This window comes from Miniopterus schreibersii, assembly GCF_964146895.1.
Source record: "Miniopterus schreibersii genome assembly, chromosome: 13".
NCBI classification, from domain to species: Eukaryota; Metazoa; Chordata; class Mammalia; order Chiroptera; family Miniopteridae; genus Miniopterus; species Miniopterus schreibersii.
In genome coordinates this window covers 18,460,950-18,479,811 of record NC_138113.1, presented here as the reverse complement: position 1 = coordinate 18,479,811, position 18,862 = coordinate 18,460,950, and the positions used below count along the sequence as shown (strand labels likewise).

General features: G+C 40.6%; 1 long non-coding RNA gene across 2 annotated transcripts in view; it reads right to left on the bottom strand.

Moving 5' to 3' along the window:
* The window catches only part of LOC308566701, a 115,293-nt gene that overhangs the window by 91,807 nt on the left and 4,624 nt on the right, over positions 1 to 18,862 (bottom strand). For both annotated transcript variants that reach the window (XR_014000219.1, XR_014000220.1), the window contains exon 3: positions 5,437 to 5,542. This is a non-coding gene — a long non-coding RNA (uncharacterized lncRNA). The remainder of the gene's footprint in view (positions 1 to 5,436; positions 5,543 to 18,862) is intronic.

Genomic DNA, 18,862 nt, shown 5'->3' with positions numbered 1-18,862 from the left:
AGAACCCCAGTGATATTCTTGTAACTCAGAGATGGGCCTCAGTTAAATCCAAGAAATGGCCTGGCCCAGTTAGCTCAGTTGGTTAAAGCGTCACCCATATATACCAAGGTTATGGGTTCAATCCCCAGTCAGGGCACATACAAGAAGCAACCAATGAATGCATAAATAAGTGGAACAACAAAACAGTGTTTCTCTCTGTCTCCTTCCTCTCTCTCTAAAATCAATCAATAAATAAAAAATTAAAATAAATCCTAAAAAGACCAAACAAAAGGCATTGGACCTTGCCTGAAAATATTTACCAAGTTCAGAGGCTATGGCAGCTATATCGCTCATGAGCCTTGACATTCTGATATGTCAAGAATTCAACATAATATTCCAGGTAAGAACTGACCAACCTATCAAAGACAACTGATTTTGTTTCACATTTTCAAAAGGAAAGACACACCAGCCGGAGAGAAGCAGCAACAAGCTTGGAGTGTGTGTCCCCTACCAAGTGTAGCACCATCTTGGCTGCCACCCGACATCAGTCCACGCACTAAGGAAGCCCCACACTGAAGCACCCAATAGGGTTATCTCCCTTCACCAACCAGAGAGTAAAGAGTCAAAAGTGGGCCAAGGGTGGGAGGAGGGAGAGTGGGCCAGGTCTCCTGCCCACTGACCCCTCTTACCTCTCTGGCCTCTGAAAGGAAGAACTTCCCAAAAGGCAGAATCCCAACTTGAGCAGCTAACCATGCCCCACACTGCTGTCCAGTGGAATGTCCTCACCCTGGGCAGGCTCGATCCACACTTGGGGGAGTGGGAGGAAGCAGCCATGGGAGGAGGAAAGAGCCTCAGGCTCTCTGGAGGCCCTCACACTGAAGCAGCCAGAGAACAGATGCGTTCGAGTCCCCACTATGAGACTAGGCTCTGGAATCCAGACAACTCAAAATGGCCCAGGATGTCTACCCATAAAAACCTGGATTCCACTTCATGAAAGAGTGTGACACAATGAAGCTGCTAAATGGACTGCAAACATGTGCCAAGGAAACGTGGGAGAAATAGATGCTTGTCTGACTCTACTTTGAGAGCAAAATGTAGCTTATCTTTGAGGAATCATATTAAGAGAGTTTCTGGGTGTAATGGGAATGCTGTGGAAAAGGTTAAGACCATTAGAAAGGAAAACAGTGTCATCTTGCTGATGAGATGAAAGGAATATGTTGTCATATACATATTTTTAAAGATCATTTTCTGTGCATTTGGTTTCCTAACTAGAGTATAAGATACTATATATCGGGGCCATAACTTTTTCTTTCAGTTTCCCCAAACAGACCCTAATACACTGCATTGCATGCAGTAGTGCTCGATAAAAGCATTTCAGGATTTGCTAATCTCACGAGGACTTAAACAGATTTGACAGCAATGATTTATAGAATTAATATGAAGAAAGTGTATGGCACCTAAAGGACTAGAATCTGCCACAATCCTTGCCTTTCTGTGTTAACCAGGTTATGTAACAGGAAGGCAGCAGACAAGAATTGTTAGGAAAAAAAATGTAAACAGATAGGATTGAACTCTAATTTGCTTTGTGATTCCTGCTCTTAAGTTATTTAACATTTATTAGGGTTTTAATTTCATTTAATCTGATATGAAGGTAGAAGACAGTAGTTATCAAAGCAAATAAAAATTATGGGGAATGGGGATCAAAGAGACAACGGGACAGATATGCATTTCCGTTGAATTTCCTCGTGGACAGATCCTGGTCTCCTATGGGCAGTGTCACAGGCTTCCCGGGTTGTCCCACAAAAGGAATTTATCTTTAATTACCTACTTCATTTTCTTCATTTGAAAATGAAAAAATGAAGGTGGTCAATAAGGCTTGACTGAATATTTGCAAAAGATTCTAAATCCATCAAGGTTCACTGACGAATCACCCTCCATTACATAACTCCTAACCAGCATTTAAATATAGATGGAATTACACAGAACTTCAGGAGTGGGGGAGATTGTGAGGAGCAAATCCTGGCTTTAGGGTATGAAGGGATTGGGAGTGTGGGTGAGATGTGGGGTCAGCTGGTGCAGCTATCCATCTGTGTATGACATCCAAGCAGCAAAGATCCTTCTCTGCCAGGTGAGGAAATGGATAGGTAGTGGGGAAAAGAAGGGAATAAGAACTGCCCTGATTCACTACACCCTAGAGAGACTCAGACAAATTCGCCATATGTCTTAGTCCTTTCAGGCTGCTAAAACAGAATACCATAGCATGGGCCGATTACAAACAACAGAAATTTATTTCTCACAGCTCTGGAGGTTGGGAAGTCCAACATCAAGGTGGTAGCACATTCAATGCCTGATGAGAGCCCACTGCCTGGTTCACAGATGGCAGTCTTCTTGCTGTGTCTTCACATGGACAAAGGGGCAAGAGAGCTCTCTGGAGTCTCTTTTATAAGGCTCCGTGATGATGTAGTCATGACAGTTCCACCCTCATGACCTAATCACACCTTCCAAAGGCCCCACCTCTAAAGACTGAGAATTAGGTTTCAACATATGGATTTGGGTGGACGCAAACATTCAGTCTATTGCATCATACTTGAAAGAGTAAAAGATGTTCATTTCCTTCCAAGACTCCTCATTACTAAACCAAAAGAACAAAAAGTAAATACAGGTCAAGAACAAAAAGTAAATACAGGACTTGTTGTTTTATGACTACATTGTGGCTTAATGTTGGTTTAAAGAGAATGAGGCAGGCTGGTGTTTCCACGTCAGAATGGTAGCCGGAAAACCTGGTGCCAAATGTGAAAGCTTATTATATCCGAAGTGGGTTAGAAAGCAAAGAATTAACAGGAACATATGTAACACATATGCCCCCAAGTCTTCGGTTATCTCATGATGAATATATTAGCTGAAAGCACTGGTTTGGGTGAGCTACCCCATATTTTGGGGCTATGTTAAGTAACAGAGTGAAGAGCAAGAGAAAGGAAATAGAATCTTAACAAAAAGAAAATGAGCCAAGCAAAAAGAAAGGAATCTCTAGAATACCTCTGAAGCAAATCTATTTAGAAACCTGAAAGCCCCTTAACCCTTTGGGGAGAACAGTTGTGTAGGCCCCGCTTGGTTTCCCATTTTCATGCCTGAACCTTGGCAAGTGCAAGTGTAAGTGCAAGTGCAAGTTCATAACTTCAGGATTGTATTTTATGCTTTCATAGTATTATTGAAACATCGACTTATTGAAAAACAAATTACAATGGAACAAGATAAAGATTATGTAAAAATCAAATACAACATTTAGAAATAGGTGAATTTCTAATGCAAATGTTTCCAGCCCCAAATGGAGATTATTTACCTGCCCCAGGAATGTTATTCAGATAATGGAAGTTGAGCCCAAAGATATAACTCACTTTTTTGGTGGAGGTTCTTGAAGTGGGTTGTGGAAATAAAAATCAAACACATTTTCCACCTATAGCAAGGGTAATTTACATATATTGGATTCTGTTTACCAGGCAATTGTTACTGTCCTAATTTAAGGCTTGATTCTGAACTCTTCATTTCAAAAACAACAGCAGCTTCTCTAACAAAATTCTGTTCACCCTTTCATGCTATAATTGTAGAAATTTCTTCACTTTTGAATTCCATTAATTTCCATGAATTATCATTAAATTAGTAGATTAAACTTTGTTGGGACTTTCTTTATTAAAATGTTTGTTCGTCTCATTCTGCCACTCTTGTTACAGGGTTATTAACCCAAAAATATTTGTTCTTTTGTGTTTGTATTTCTGTTCAGCCTTTTTCTCTCTAAAGTTAATCCCTGGGGACTTTGCTTTTCCAACTTAAAAACTGAGTACCAGTATCAAATAACCCTAATATTAAGAAAACATTTCAGCACATATAATGAAAGTGACCTATTTGTAAAAAAGAGTCAACAAGCTGATTTAAAAGAGGGCTTTTTTGGTTTGTTTTTACATATAAGCTATAAAATAATAAGTAAAATACAGTCACATTTCCTCACTGAAGATCAATTCTTTTGGAGTCTTACTATTATTGAAATGAAATCAAAGCATTTACTTTTTAGTGATGCCAAATTCTCTAATAAACAAGCTTCTGTTGACTTTTACATTTTCAAACTAAGAATAGTGTTTCAGATTTCTTATATATCCATTCAAATCTGTCATGTGATACTGGAAACCGTATTATTACATTACCTTATAATGAATCATTGCCACCAGGCCAACAGGAAGTAACAAAAAGCCAAGAAACAATGTGATTTTTTTTAGAGTTAACTGAATGCTAAATATTTTTAAATACAGCATTTTCTTTCTATAGAATAGACAAGAATTCCAATATATATAGGTGTGTGTATATTATATATGCATAATATGTAGCATGTATTATAAACAGGCATTTATATGTAAATGTACATATATGAATATACACATAATACTTAAATTCCATTGTAAATACAGTGCTCTTGTTTCTGTTACAATAAAAAAATCTGTATCTTAAAATTTTGAATTTTAAAAATAAAAAATAATCTTTATACATTATATCTAATCTGTATCTAGTATGGAGTTCTCCACATTTTAGTATGATTTTTTTATTAAAGTTAAATTTTCTTTCAATTTTAACACATCACAGAGGTGATAGCATACACTTCTTGTGTAAACCTTTGAAAGCATTTCAGAACAAAAGACAAACCAAGAAACAAAGAACAAGAGAGAAAATGAGAAAACTGGTGTAAAAATCTACAACTAGCCTGGCCGGGCGTGGCTCAGCGGTTGAGCGTCAACCTAGGATCCAGACGATGGGGTTCGATTCCCGGTCAGGGCACATGCCGAGATTGCGGGCTCAATCTCCAGGCAGGGGTGTGCAGGAGGCAGCCGATCAATGACTCTCTCATCATTGATGTTTCTCTCTCCCTCTCTCTTCCTCTCTCCGAAATCAATAAAGATATATTAAAAAAAAAACAACTACAACCCTTAAAATGAGCTCTTAAAAACAATATACTCTTTTTAATCTTAGTAAATTACTATGTTGTGACTGATGCTTTCACATTATGTTTATTAATGTTGAAATGTGTGACGGTTTAATTATTTCCAGTCCTGTGAGTTATTTGCAATAAAATTAAAAACTCATTTCTGGTTTGCTTTTTTTTTTTCCAAATTAAGAAAATTTCATTATCTTTTATCTCTCTGTCCTCTGATTCTGGTAGCATCTATAGACTCCTAACACTGGGCGTATGCTCCCTCAGGCAAACACATCCCATATAAAATTCATATAAAGGAAGGGACCTCCTGGCCCTCTCTTTCTGTCTTACATTATTTTAAAAATATGACTCAGGGCTCAGCAGTTGGCATTTATTATGACCACTAGCATTTTTTTTTCAAAGAGATCATCAAACATTCAAGTTGTTTATACTTAAACTACAGTGTCATGAAATCTTAGGCAACAGCCCCCTCATTTTACCTCCAAGGTTAAGCGACTTGCTGAACATCACACAGCTCAGGAAACAGAAGGCTTACACCAGAACACGGGTCCCATTCCCAGGAGAGTAATCCCGAATGTGTGTACTCTAAAATAAATACAAATGATGGTATCATGATCTTTATTAGAGACAATGAGAATCACACTCTAAAATGCCATTCAGCTCCATAGGGTTCCAGGCTATTCTAGTCCTGCTCTAAATGGGTAGGAATTTGTAGATTTACAAACAAAGCCAAATTTTCAAGTAAGGTAATAAGACATGCAGCAGCATGGAAGATCTGTGTGCTAAAAAAAGAATGTGCCCCTTATCATCTCAGAAATACTACTTATACATTTTCTTGAGAAGTCAGGCTAAATTTAATTAAGCACATTTCTACATATCACATGAGCCTCTCCCACTAGTATGAAAGAGAGTGGAAATCGAAAGAAATGTCACATATTTCATGGTGCGATTCAGTTTTTCTCCAAATGACACTTCCTTTGAAAAGGCATAAATTTGGAATATGCCTTTTGGAAAATGCTTCCTTTCAGTTTTCAAATATAATCGTGATGTAATTAATCTAATCTGCATTTCAAAGCTTCTGGAGCTGAGCTTACCACCAAAATTAAGCACGAGATCCCCTTTTATGGACCAAAATAAAGAGCAGTGTATTGAATTATTAGATAAGCTTTTGTTCTTTTCTTCAAATATTTGCATGAATTATTCAGGCTTTGTACGGATGGAGCTTTGAAATATTCAAATTCCTTGAACTGTTTCATTATTTAAGGTTTTTATTTATTAAATCCTGTAGGATTCAGTTCAATTATTCTTTCTGCAGTAGGGAGTGTATACAGAGCAGAGTGTCAGGTAATGTTGGAGATACAAAGATAAGCGAGGCGATCTTCAGAGATATTATACGTCAGGGGGAAGGAATACGAGGCTGTAAAATACTTGTAAACCACAAGTTACAGAGTTTCTAAAGAAAAAGAGACACCTTCGGGGGGGGGGGGGCTGAAGGAAACACTTGAGAGAGAAGCTGGCATTTCAGAGGATCCCTGAAGGACCCACGTGAATTTCACAAGAGAGCAGTGAAACCAGGGGGCTGAGGTCTCAGCGTGACTCACGTTCTCATTTTCATCTACGAAACCACTTTTAGGTGTGATAACCCATGCAGTCATCTTCCCAGCTGCGACGCTAGTTCCTCTGGTCTAAACCTTGAGCCGGCCCCACCCAAGCCACCTGGCAAACACATTCCGACTATCTCAGGAGCCTGTTTTCTGAGGGCTGCCCCCGTACTCCTTCCCTAGAGGCTCCCTGTTCAGCAATCTGGGTGTCGCAAGCAGTTCCAAGGAAGCAGCCCGGAGAAGCAATCACAACCTCATTAGAACCCCAACCCATAGCCATTCCTCACTCCCCTGAGTCCTGCTTGCTGAAAGATGCCGGCCCAAGCTGAAAATCGGACCACAGATGCAGTCAGGTGACTCCACCCCTACTTCCAATGCTCCTGTGACATCCCAAATGGTAGTCCTTAACTTGGTTACAAGGCTTTTCTGTCCAGCCTCTTATTTTCCCTCTCCCTGGCTCGCAGCAACTTTGACTTTTCACAGACCACACACATCCCCCCATGGGAGGCAGAAGACTCACCTGAAATCATGGGCTGGGCTAGGGCCCCCTTGAAAAGAGCTGCCCAGGGCCACAGGCTTGTACAAATCTGCATGACTAGGAGAGTGGAAGAGTCAGTCTCACAGCCAGAACGTAACCCTGGAGAAGGAATTGGACCTACAATACTATAGCATAAGACCAAGGTCCGGCCTGGGAGTCCTGGAAACAAGATGGAGATAACCCCAAAACTACAAGATAAGGCAGGCTGAGCCTGGAGGGGCACAGGAAGGAAGGGAGAGAAGCAGGGGGGGAGGGGGAAACTGATGCTAAGATAGAGACCTCGAAACAAAAGCCACCATATGGAGAACGATTCACAGAAACTGGAGAGGAAAGTTATAAGATCAAAGAAAATAAATCAGGGGCTTGAATATTGGAAATATTGAAAGAGGTTTGACTACGGTGTGGTGAACAGCTCTTGAAGAAACATGGCTGTTGCTATGCGCAGATCGTGTGATCAGCTCCCTAGAAAATCCAAGAAAATCAACTGAAAAACTGTTAGAACCAATGATGCAAGTTCAACATGCAAAAAAAAAAAAAAAAAAAGTCAATAAGCCAATCGTTTTAAAAATAGAAAGTGTGATAAAAAAGATTTCATTCACAATAGCAACAAAAATTAGAAAATAGCCATCAAAAAACCACTAACACACAACTAATAAGATATGTATACGAACTACAAGAAAAAGCTATAAAACCTGGACAAAGACCTGAAGAGTAGGACTTAATGTTGTCAAGATAATAATTGTCCCCAAATTACTCATAGATTCAGTACATTTCCAATACAACAAGAACTGATCAACAGTTCAGTGGGAAAGAAGAGAGAACCCAGAAATGAGGTTTAGTGTGTTATAAAGATAGGATTATAAAACAAAAAGGGAAAGAATAAACTCTTCAAATCTAGATAGATTTAGGAGAGAGGAAAAAACGTACTAGCAAACTATTAACAGAAAATATATAGAAGACCAGGCTTATGACCTTGGGGGTAGGAAAGGTTTGAAATAATACACCAAATGCAAAAGCCATAAAGAAAAAGATTGAAGAAGATTAATAAGCTTTACTTTATCAAAACTTTATTCAACAAAAGAAACTCTAAATGAGATTAAAATTCCAGTGGTGGAGAGGACAAGAACACTGTAACATTTAGAGCAAAGGACTTGCCCTTATAGGTCCTGAGGAAAAAGACAAACAAAATAGAAAAATGGGCAAAGACTATGAACAGGCAATTCAAAAAAAAGGAAACAGGAATGGCAAACATTTGAAAAGATTTTCAATCTCACCAGTTTGGGGGGAAATGCAAATAAAAACAAAGGGGCATCATTTTTTCACATATTTGAATGGGAATAGATAAGAAAGACTGATATCAAGTGTTGGCATAGGTGTTGAAAAAGAGGCGCTCTCTTATACCATTGCTGGGAACATAACCTGGTCAAGTCCTTCCAACTGTAGCCGCTTCTATCTTTTGACTCAGCAATCTCACATCTCCACATCCACCCTAGAGAAATACTTACGTATGGACACAAAGGAAGCTGGTACCAGGTTGCTCACCGAAGTACTATTTGTAGTAGTAAAAACTCAGAGCAACCTAAAAACTTAGAGCAACCTAGATCTTCAAAAGAGGGACAGTTAAATAAACAGTGATGCATCTGAGTTCTGCAAGAGTATGCAGCCATTGGAAAGAATGAGAACACACTGACAGAAAAAGCTCTGAGACATGGTTAAATTCAAAAGGAAGAACCTCAAATTTAAAAAGTTACATCAAATTTTTCAAAACAAGAAAGCAAGTTGAAGAACCATCCAGACTTTATGATACCATTTTCTCTCCAAATCTGTGTGTGTACACACCTATACACATGCATATGTACACAAATACATTACAATAAATAATACAAATATTTAAGAACCTGAAAAGATAAAAAGATACACTCCACATGGCAACCAGTGGTTGCCCAAATAAAGAACCTGAGGTGGGAGGAGGGGTAGAAAGAAAAAATTTTAATTTACCTCTAACGTGTGATTTCTTTTTTAAAGATCTCTTGCAGCTTTATGAATGCAGATAATCACTCTGACTTGGAAAAAGCCCTTCCCTCTTGTAAAGTCCTGCCCCGGGTCCGGCATCTGGCCCCTGCGCTACATTCCAGACTAGCTGCATTCCTGGTGAGGCGGTGACTCAGCTGACTGTGCCCCAGGCCAGGCCGGGCACAGCAACTCTGTGCCTCCGTCCCGGCCAACACTCGCCCAGGCAGACCATGGTCAAATCAGCTTCAGTTCCTTTCTCTGATCAGCTCAGTTAAGGAACAGTTACTTCACTGCGGCGAGGAGGGCGCAAGCCCATGGCCACACCGTGGGCTGCCTCCTGTCAGTGAGGAGGTGGAAAATTCAGAGGAAATGCTTGTCGATTTTGTGCACTGCTCACAGCAAACGGGCGGGCCGGGGATACCATTGCTGGAAATTTTTCAGTGCAGTCAAGTGTTCTTGCCCATCTGGCAGACTATGTCCACTTCTCCTTGCACTCTTTCTGGGTAATTAATTGCACGGCAGAACAAAGTGGCCCTTCACCCCGTGGAGGAGGCCCTGGAAAGACGATCCATAGACGACAAAGAGAGATTGAATTGGGAAGGGGCACCCAAATGCTGTGAACAGCCTCCTAAAAAGAGTGCCATGAATAGAAACCTTACTTGCCAGTCAGTGGCGTCTGAAAAGGAGAAGCTGGCACGTAAAAACCAGCTGTGTAAACCCTACAGCTTACAGGGTACAGCTGACCACATCGCACTACTTCCTAAACCCTGCAGTCCCTCCTCCTTTCTCCTCTGCTACCCCCAAAGAGTCTCAAACAATCTCGTAATAATTAAACCCAACTAGGGGAAAGGCAAACTGTCCCGGGAAGGAAAAAATAGCAGCTGCTTTGGATACTTTTTTTTCTTTCTTTCAGAGTTTGGCGAGGATTGTTCAAGTTCTTTTTCAGCTTCTTTTCTTCTTGGCTGCCTGGACAGCCCTTCAGGATTTTGGCTGCTTCCAAGCGCAGCTCAATAAAGAGCATTTCAGAGAAGTTTCATATTCCTAAGATTCCTTAAATGTCTCTTTCTTCAATTTAGGGAATGAGATTAGAAGGACGAAGAACAGCCCAGATTGCACCGTTTCCTACGCAGGTTCCTTGCACAGCAAGCGGTGCCTCCCTTTCCAACAGGAGCAGAGTCAGCACGGCCGGGACGGGGGCGGCGGGCGCGGGCGGTGGGTCCTCCGGAGCAGCAGGAGGGCTGTCTGTCTTTTGAAAAGGCCCAGCAGGACCAAAGGCTGTTTGAAAACTTTTTATAAAGGAGGGGAAGAAATATAAAAAGGAGACTTTCGTGCACTCAGTTGTCTAAACCGCCAGTGAGTGTACTGTGGGCTTCATTCATCCACCAAACGTCTATTTGGCACACAGGCTGCCCCAGGCTCGGTTCTGGGTGCTGAGGGTAGGCAGTGAAGACAATCAGTTGTCTGATCCCTGCAGGGAGTTTCCGTGCCAGGCAGGGCTGATCCATGAAGACCTTGAAGAAGCCCTTTCCCCGGTTCCTCCCAGCTGGGTGGGCGCTGTCCCTTCCCTCCCTTGGGCTCCTTCTCCGCGTCCTTGGTTTATTACAGCTTTCACCGTTCCCCCTTAGAATCACATGTCCCTTTGTAAACATCAAAGGGAAATAAGCAGGACCAGGGAGCTGGTGAAAACGAGGCCTATGACTCACAGGAGGATGTTTTTCTATTTTTCATTTATATGACTCTCTTCTCAGAAGAACCTAGGCGCCTTCTTATTACGAGACTAGCTTGCCTCCTCTCTTTTAGGGATTCCTCACTTGGGCTCTGATCGTCTGAATCGACTCTCAGCCACTCATTGGTGTTGCCCTGCAGCTCACCTGGGTCCTCAGAGTAGCCTGGCAATCATTTCTTTTTGCCTAAGCAGCTTTTTTTTTTTTTTCTGGTTTGTTTTTCATCCTTTATTTTAGACTATTTTCAGAAAAAATCTCCATACTCCTCAGAGCTCCCTACCCACATGGCACCCAGCCTCCGCGCTCACCCAGTAGGCCTCAGCAGATAACAGTGCCCATCCTTCACAGGGGAAACAGAAACCATGGAACTGTTATTTCGATGCCCCCAGCATGCTCCTGCTCCCTGTTCTGGTAAGAACACTACCTCTCTCCCTTAGGAAAGCGTCCTTCTCCAACTCCAGGTTGTTCTAACGTGGTTGCCAATCACAGGACAAGGTGGAAACTTGGCTCAGGCTAGGATAATCATAATTTTCTCTTTCAGTAAATTGAATCTTGAGTAAGAGCACAAAGAGACGACAGATATTTAAAACTAGCCCTCAGAAAGCAGAATCCTAGATAGTTGGTTAGAAAATGTTTGTTTCTGACACTTCTGTAACCTTCCTGGTTCCTCTTCTTTCCTGTTGGGCACTTAGTATTGCCTTTGATTCTGCAAGCTACTCCTATGTGGCTCCGTAAATCTTTTCTAGCTAAGCTAGTTTCTCTTGCTTGCAACAAAAGAATTCTAACTGATCCAAATACTAATAAAGAATATTTATGGAGGAGTGGGAGAGGTTTGCCCCCTCAAAAAAAAATCCATTAATCTATCACTCCAACACAACAGCTTTTTGTTTTTTCTTAGGACCTACTGGTTTACTTTTACATATTTAGAATCATGGTGTGCATATCACCTTACACTTAGATTTTTCCACTTTCCATCGCACCTGCAAAAATTTTTAGTGTTTCTTTTATTTATCATTTTAAAATGCACGTTATGATCTTGTACTGATATACCCATAATTTATTAAATCTTGATCTGGGGGTTAGATATTTAGGTTGATCTTAGTGTTTTGCTAGCAGACATAATGTTTAAAGTGAACATTTTCACAGCAAGCTTTGTGCTTGTTACTTCTTTCCTTGGGATAAATTTACAAAATTGAAAAATGGATCTGCTATGGTGTTATCCATTTTCCTTTAATGCATTTGATGTGTTGCCTTGTAAAGTGAAAGATGCTTTTATGCTACAAGTAATTTTGTATGTTTGGATTTTTATTTATATGGTATTTTTAGATTGGGCAAATTCAGATGAGTAGAATTTACTTGGTTATAAGTTGTATTCTGTACTATGGCTGTTATTTGGGTATTCGTGTGATTTTAACTTTTAAAATAAACCTTTTATTAAATATAACATACATAAGAAATAGAGCAAATCATGAGGGTAGAATTTCAATGAATTTTCACAAACTGAACACACTCGCGTAGCCACTAGGAAGATCAAGAAGGACTATTTGCACTTTAAAAGCCCCCCACTTAAACTCCCACCCAATGACTACCTCCTGTCAGAGAGCCACAATCCTGACTTCTACCACTGTAATTTAATCTCTTCTGTTTTTGAATTTTACATAAATGTACCCTTTTGTATATGGATTCTGTCACTCACCATTGTTTATAAGCTTCATCCATGTAGCAGTTCATTCATTATCATTGCTGTGTAGTGATGCATTGTACAGATACACATAATTTATTTGTATTGCATTGATACTATGTGTATTATATTGATGGGCATTTTGGTTGTTTCCAAATTTTGGCTGCTACAAATAGAACTGCAATTGCTGGCTCATGGGTTGAGCATATATTCAGCTCTTGTAGAAGCTGCCATATAACAGCCTTTTTCCTGCTTCTCTTTATTCAGGAAAATTCAAAATTGCAGAGACCAATGAGAAGGCTCATCGTTACTATAGAAATACTCTGGTCACTCTGCTTTAGGGTTTTGCTTCAATATTAACACCTACAAAAGAGGTGAACATGAGGGAATGTATGATATCTTACCAAACTGCAAGAAACTTTTGTCTTTAGTTTTCTCTGCCAGGACACAAACAACATAGAGAGAGAGAGGTCATAATTTTAGAGCTGCAACCTCCCTGAGGTACACTTCCAAGTTAAAAATGCAGGCATAAACGCAGATGTAGGTAAGGTTTAATTTAGGGAACTGTACTTTGAGTGTTGTGGCACTTAGGCCAAAGAACCACGAGATAGTGGCCTAGTTTAATAAAACATGATGAAGGTCCATTAGAAAACTCTCCAGGGGTAAAATGATGGTACTTTTTACCTAAACCATAGCAGCTGCTGCTTATGCTAAAAAGTAACCGTACTGACTCCTAAATCTCTCATTCTTTGAAACTCAACTTTCCATTCTGAGGAGAGGCAATGCAGCCCAGACCTCTGGCCATTTCCTATGCTCCTTAGGTGTCACCCTGAACTAGTGTAGACTAACCTATTACTCTGAGGTTCCAGGTAAAGTGGTTACCTGAAGTACCCAGCACTTTTTTAAAAGACTTTTTAAAATTGATTTTTAGAGAGAGAGAAAAGGAGAGGGAGGGAGAGGAACATTGATATGAGAGGAGTATCAATCGGCTGCCTCCTGCATGCCCCCTACCGGGGATGGAGCTTGAAACCTGGGCATGTGCCCTGACCCGGAATCGCACTGCCGACCTTTTGTGCATGCGATGATACCCAACCAACTCAGCCACACTGTCTAGGGCCCCAGTATTTTTTATATGACAGACTAAGCGTATATTGAATTCAAAGTAATTTTTTTTCTTCAAAACCCTTTTATTCCACAGGTGGAACAACTTTTTTTCGTTTCCTTGGACCACCATTCCCATGTCTAGTCCAATAAATTCTGAAGGCAGAATGATAAGGTGTGGTTGTACGTGATTATACTGTGTCATAAGAGGAAATGTTTTTCCAACCTATTTTGTAAGTGTGGCCTAGGATCGCCTGAAAACTGGAAATGACCTATAGAACAATTCCATAGCCATAAAATGAAATGTTAAAATCTGCTTTTCCCCATAAGAGATCTTCCACACTTAATCACTCAAGAGCTGATTACCCAGAATGTGTAATACACAAACCAGTTATATCTTCTTTTCCCTTCTGCTGCTTGATTTTTGGTCATTTCACAGCTCATTAGTATTCTCTCTCTGGGAAAATAAAAGCAAATGTAGCTCAAACTAGTATTTTCAACTTTCTTTGTAAAGGTTTTGTAGGAAGGCTTATAATTACTTTTCTTTAATAAGTATCCAATTAGGCTCCACTGAGCACTGGGGAAAAATTAAAAAAGTTTAAGATGTCCCTGCTCTTAAGGCTCTTACAATATAATTGGAGAGACAAGGTTTGTGTACAGTCAAATATTAATGCCAGGCAATATATATATTTAAATAACAACATGAAAAACGTATGGTCATACAAACAGAATGTATAAGAGAACTTCATAGACCTAACACGGTTTAGAAAAGAGCAGAGTATGGACTGACAAGATTGTCAGTGAAATTCTCAATAAAGTAGTGAAACTTGAGCTCGATATCAAAGAATGGGTGGAATTCCAACACAGGGAAAGGGAAGAAAAAAAATCCTGCGGAAAGAAAACTCAAGAAAATCCCAGCATTCCAGGGTCTAAGGCTCGTATATACAAGCACACAGATTATAGAAAACAATTTAACAAACTTTTCTTCCCCACCCAGCTTTGTCAAATATTTACTTTTTGCCATATTTGCTTCATACCTAGTTTAAAAACACACACAGTAATACAGATTTGGCTAAAGGCTTCTGTGTACTCCATCACTATTCTTCAGCAGAGGTAACATCTATCCTGAACTTGAAGCTTATTATTACCATGAATATTTAAAAATGTTTATCGTACATGGAAATAGGTAGTATTATTTCATGTGTTTAAACTTAATGTAAATGGCAGCACACTCTGTGTATCTTCTGCCACTTTATTTTCCACTCAATATTTTACTTTTTGAGATTTACATGTAAATATTCTAGTTCCAGCTCTAGGTCTTTTAAATTTTATTTATTTATTGATTTTAGAGAGAGAGGAAGGGAGGGAGAAGGGGGAAGGGAGGGAGGGAGAGAGAGGGAGAGAGGGAGAGACAGAGGGGGAGATGGGGGGAGGGAGAGAAAGAGGGAAGGGCAGGGGGGAGGGAGGGAGGGAGGGAGGGAGGGAGGGAGGGAGGGAGGGAGGGAGGGAGGGAGGGAGGGAGGGAGGGAGGGGAGAGAGATGATTTGTTGTTCTACTTAATTACGCATTCATCGGTTGTTTCTTACATGTACCCTGACCTAGGGTCTAATCCCCAACCTTGACCTATCAGGATGATGCCCCGACCAGCTGAGCTCTCCGGCCAGGCCAGTTCACCTATGTTAACTATGACATAGTATTCCACTGTGCAATCATGCAACAACTGACGTATCCATTCTCAGGTGGATGAACACTTAGGTTGTTTTGAACTATTTCCCACAGACCATACTTCAATGAACATTCATTTACATGTCTTCTTATGCACGGGAGAGAGTTTCTTGGGTACAGATATATGGAAAAACGGAATTGTTAGATTGTAAGATAAGGATATCTTTAGTTTTAATAGATATTGCTAAATTGCCTTCCAGTGTGGTTGCGGTAATTTGTTCTCCACACAGTACTGTTCAAGAGCTCCCACATCTTTCCTTTGCAAGATGGTGACTACGCGTCATTGGCGCATAGCTGCCAGGATACGCTGAAGTCCCTTTTTCCTGTACACCAGCGGTCTGTGCGGGTGACACTCTGCTTTGGATCTCACTAGGAACCGGCCCAGCCCAAGCTGAGAGAGCATATCCATCATCTGGAGAAGAGCAAAGAAAGGAATGGTGTAGTGGCTGAGGACTGGGTGCACATTTTAGTCACGTTTGCATCCACAGTATCTAGTATAACTTGAAACTCAGTGAGCGAATCTCAGGAAATGTGAAGTTGACTGGAACTAATTACCAACCTTGATCAGTTTCTAAGCTTTGATGTCCCCCCCTGTAAGTTATGGATGATAACACTTCAAGGACTCATTCCAAATATAAAATGAGATACAAATGTGAAAATGTTCTTGTTATGAAGTCAGTAACATTATTTTCATTTTTAATATTTAAAAAATGAGATCAATAAACATTTTCTGCTCCCTTTAAGTGGCCCTTGTTAAAAAAAAAAAAAAAAAAAGGTTGTTTACCATTGCGCTACATGCTCAGACTCTCACTTAGAAATATCATGATTCTACCATCTTTATTTCTATGACACAAATTTACATCATGATCTAAACCTCTCTTGCACTTTCTAAATCTGTCGCGATCCTTGCAATGGCTCCTCCTTAATGCCCTTTCATCTTCTCAAACTCAACAGGCCTAAAGGTGAACCCACATTCATTCCAAATTTAGCTTCACCTCGGGACTTGCATATTTCCATTGTTGGCATATTGGGAGCGTGTTTATTGGCCAGGTGTGGTATTATCAGAAGAGGAAGGGAACTGGGCCAGAGAGACTAATTAAGAAGCTTGCACTGCATAGCAGAAAACAGACTGCATTCAGATTTGCAGACATGGTGCTCTGGGTTTATCTGGAGTGGCCGGAGAATGCTCTCTTTAGGGGACAGGATACTTAAACCTTAAATACTAGCATCAGCAATATGTTATACTTTTAGGCATTAAAAATTCATACAAACATTTTCAGATACTGGTGCCCAGTTAACAGTTCTGACGTTGAGAAAGGGAGAAACTGCCTGTATGCAGCTCCACACTTACGTTTAAAAAGGGCTATTCACAAATTTCAAATAGGAACTCAGCCATTTGTAAATAAAATACAAAGCAGCAGGAAATTTTCATGAATTTCCTTCCTTCTGTTCCTTTTAAGATAAGAACAAGTATTCCAACACATGTTTAGACCATTCTGATGGTATCAGACGCTCAGCCAGGAAAGTTTCTACTACCACATGAGTACTAATTTAAACATATATTTTTAAAAAGTATCTTTAAGTAACCCAGATAATCAGACTCCAGGCTGAAGCTTTGGCTCTGATACCAAGAAGAGACATGCCTTGCCCAGCCGGGTGTGGCTCAGCAGTTGAGAGTCGACCTAGGATCCAGGCGATCGGGGTTCGATTCCCAGCCAAGGCACATGCCTGGGTTGCGGGCTGCAGCCGATCGATGACTCTCTCATCATTGATGTTTCTATCTCTTTCTCCCTCTCCTTTCCTCTCTCTGAAATCAATAAAGATATATATATATTTAAAAAAAAAAGAGAGACATGCCTTGATCCAGATAGGTTTTGCCCTGAGTTAGGACCCAGCAAATGGATCTGCTTCCTGGGCAGAGATCTGGGTCAGTCTGAGAAATGAGTTACTTTCACATCCACCTTGAGCTGTGAGCAGAGGGTAAAGGGTAACAAAAAACTCCTGGAACATTACTTGAATTACTCAACTGAGCTTCTGTGGGGTTTTTTGGTGTGCTTTGACCAAGAAAAACTCCAATCCAGGTTTAAACTGAATTAGTGGATTTTTCCCCCCACCAAAGAGATAAACATTCTAGATCTATGGGTTAGTTGCTTTAGTACAGGTTTTGTTGGGAATGGGGGTTGGAGTCCTCCTAAGGGAGTAAGAGTAACTAGAATAAAGCTTCTAAATAAAAGGCCAGTAATTACACTCTGGGGAACATCTACACTGGAAACAGTGTATTAACTATATTTGTTCTGGACCAAGTTGGTCTGGCTCAGCAGTGGCGACACTCTGGACTTGGAACTAAGGTACAGGGCAATACCCTTTAATTGAGGGCATCTAAGGAGAATTTTAGGCTGTATGTTATATGAAAGGGAACCAGGGAAATACTATGCTCTAATCTATCTTGGGGTGACAGATAAATACAATCAGAGTTTCATTAAAAATATTACAACAGCATCACTCAGTCTATCTCTTCCCCAGCCTGCATTTCCTTACAATTCTTCAATATTTTGTTGTGCATTTTTTCACATAGCTTGTATGCTCAAGGATTGTGTCTAAAAGGATATCAGGTACCTATAGTGCAGGTCAAAGAGCCCCCCTTGAAATCCTGGCTTCTCTAGAAAATAGGAGGTTCTTGTCTCTCTGTATAAGGTTCTAGGTTCTTGTCTAACTCATCTTTGCAAGATCTCACCTTCTGCAGGGCAGCTCTGAGAAAGGCTCAGTCAGGCCAATGGGGAGCCCAGAGCAAAGACTGCCCATTAGAGGGAATTGCATTAAGAATGGCTGACAGTGCTCAGTCACTGGCTAGGAGCCTTTGGGGAGATGGAGACCTCTGCAAGAATGCTGTGATGAATCCCAAAGGCATGGTGGCTGGAGGTTTTCAGTTAATTACACTCTTCAGAGCAGGTGCTTCCTTGAAGGAAGTCCTGAGTGGTATGCTCCTATGGCAGCCACACCATTTCCTTTCCACATACCATATTGGGTGCCACCTTCCTAGCCTCTTTTGCTGGATGCTCTGCCTTTGCTCATACGCTAAATGTTGGGGTTCTGTAGGAAACCATTTTCTGCCTGTTCTCCTTCCCTATGAGAATTCATCTCAACCTACAGGTTCAAGTACTGCCATTACTGAATGTTGATGCCAACTCTATATGTGAATTCAGGCCATCATTTTCTCTCACCTGGACCATCGCAAGGTCTGCTAACTATTCTCCCATCTCATCTCCTTTCTTGCCATCAGTCTCCAATTCATTCTGCATGCTGCAGGTAATTGGACATTCCTAAGGAGCAAAGATCACACTACTCCTGTGCTGAAAACCCATCAACAGCTCCCTTTAGTTCTCAATAAGAAATTTAAATTATTTAACATGATTTACATGCCCCTTCATGGACTGGTCCCTGTTTACCACTCTAGCCTCATCTGTTATTCACCCCAAACACAGCACCTTTCATTTCTTCGAATGTAACATTTATACCCATAGT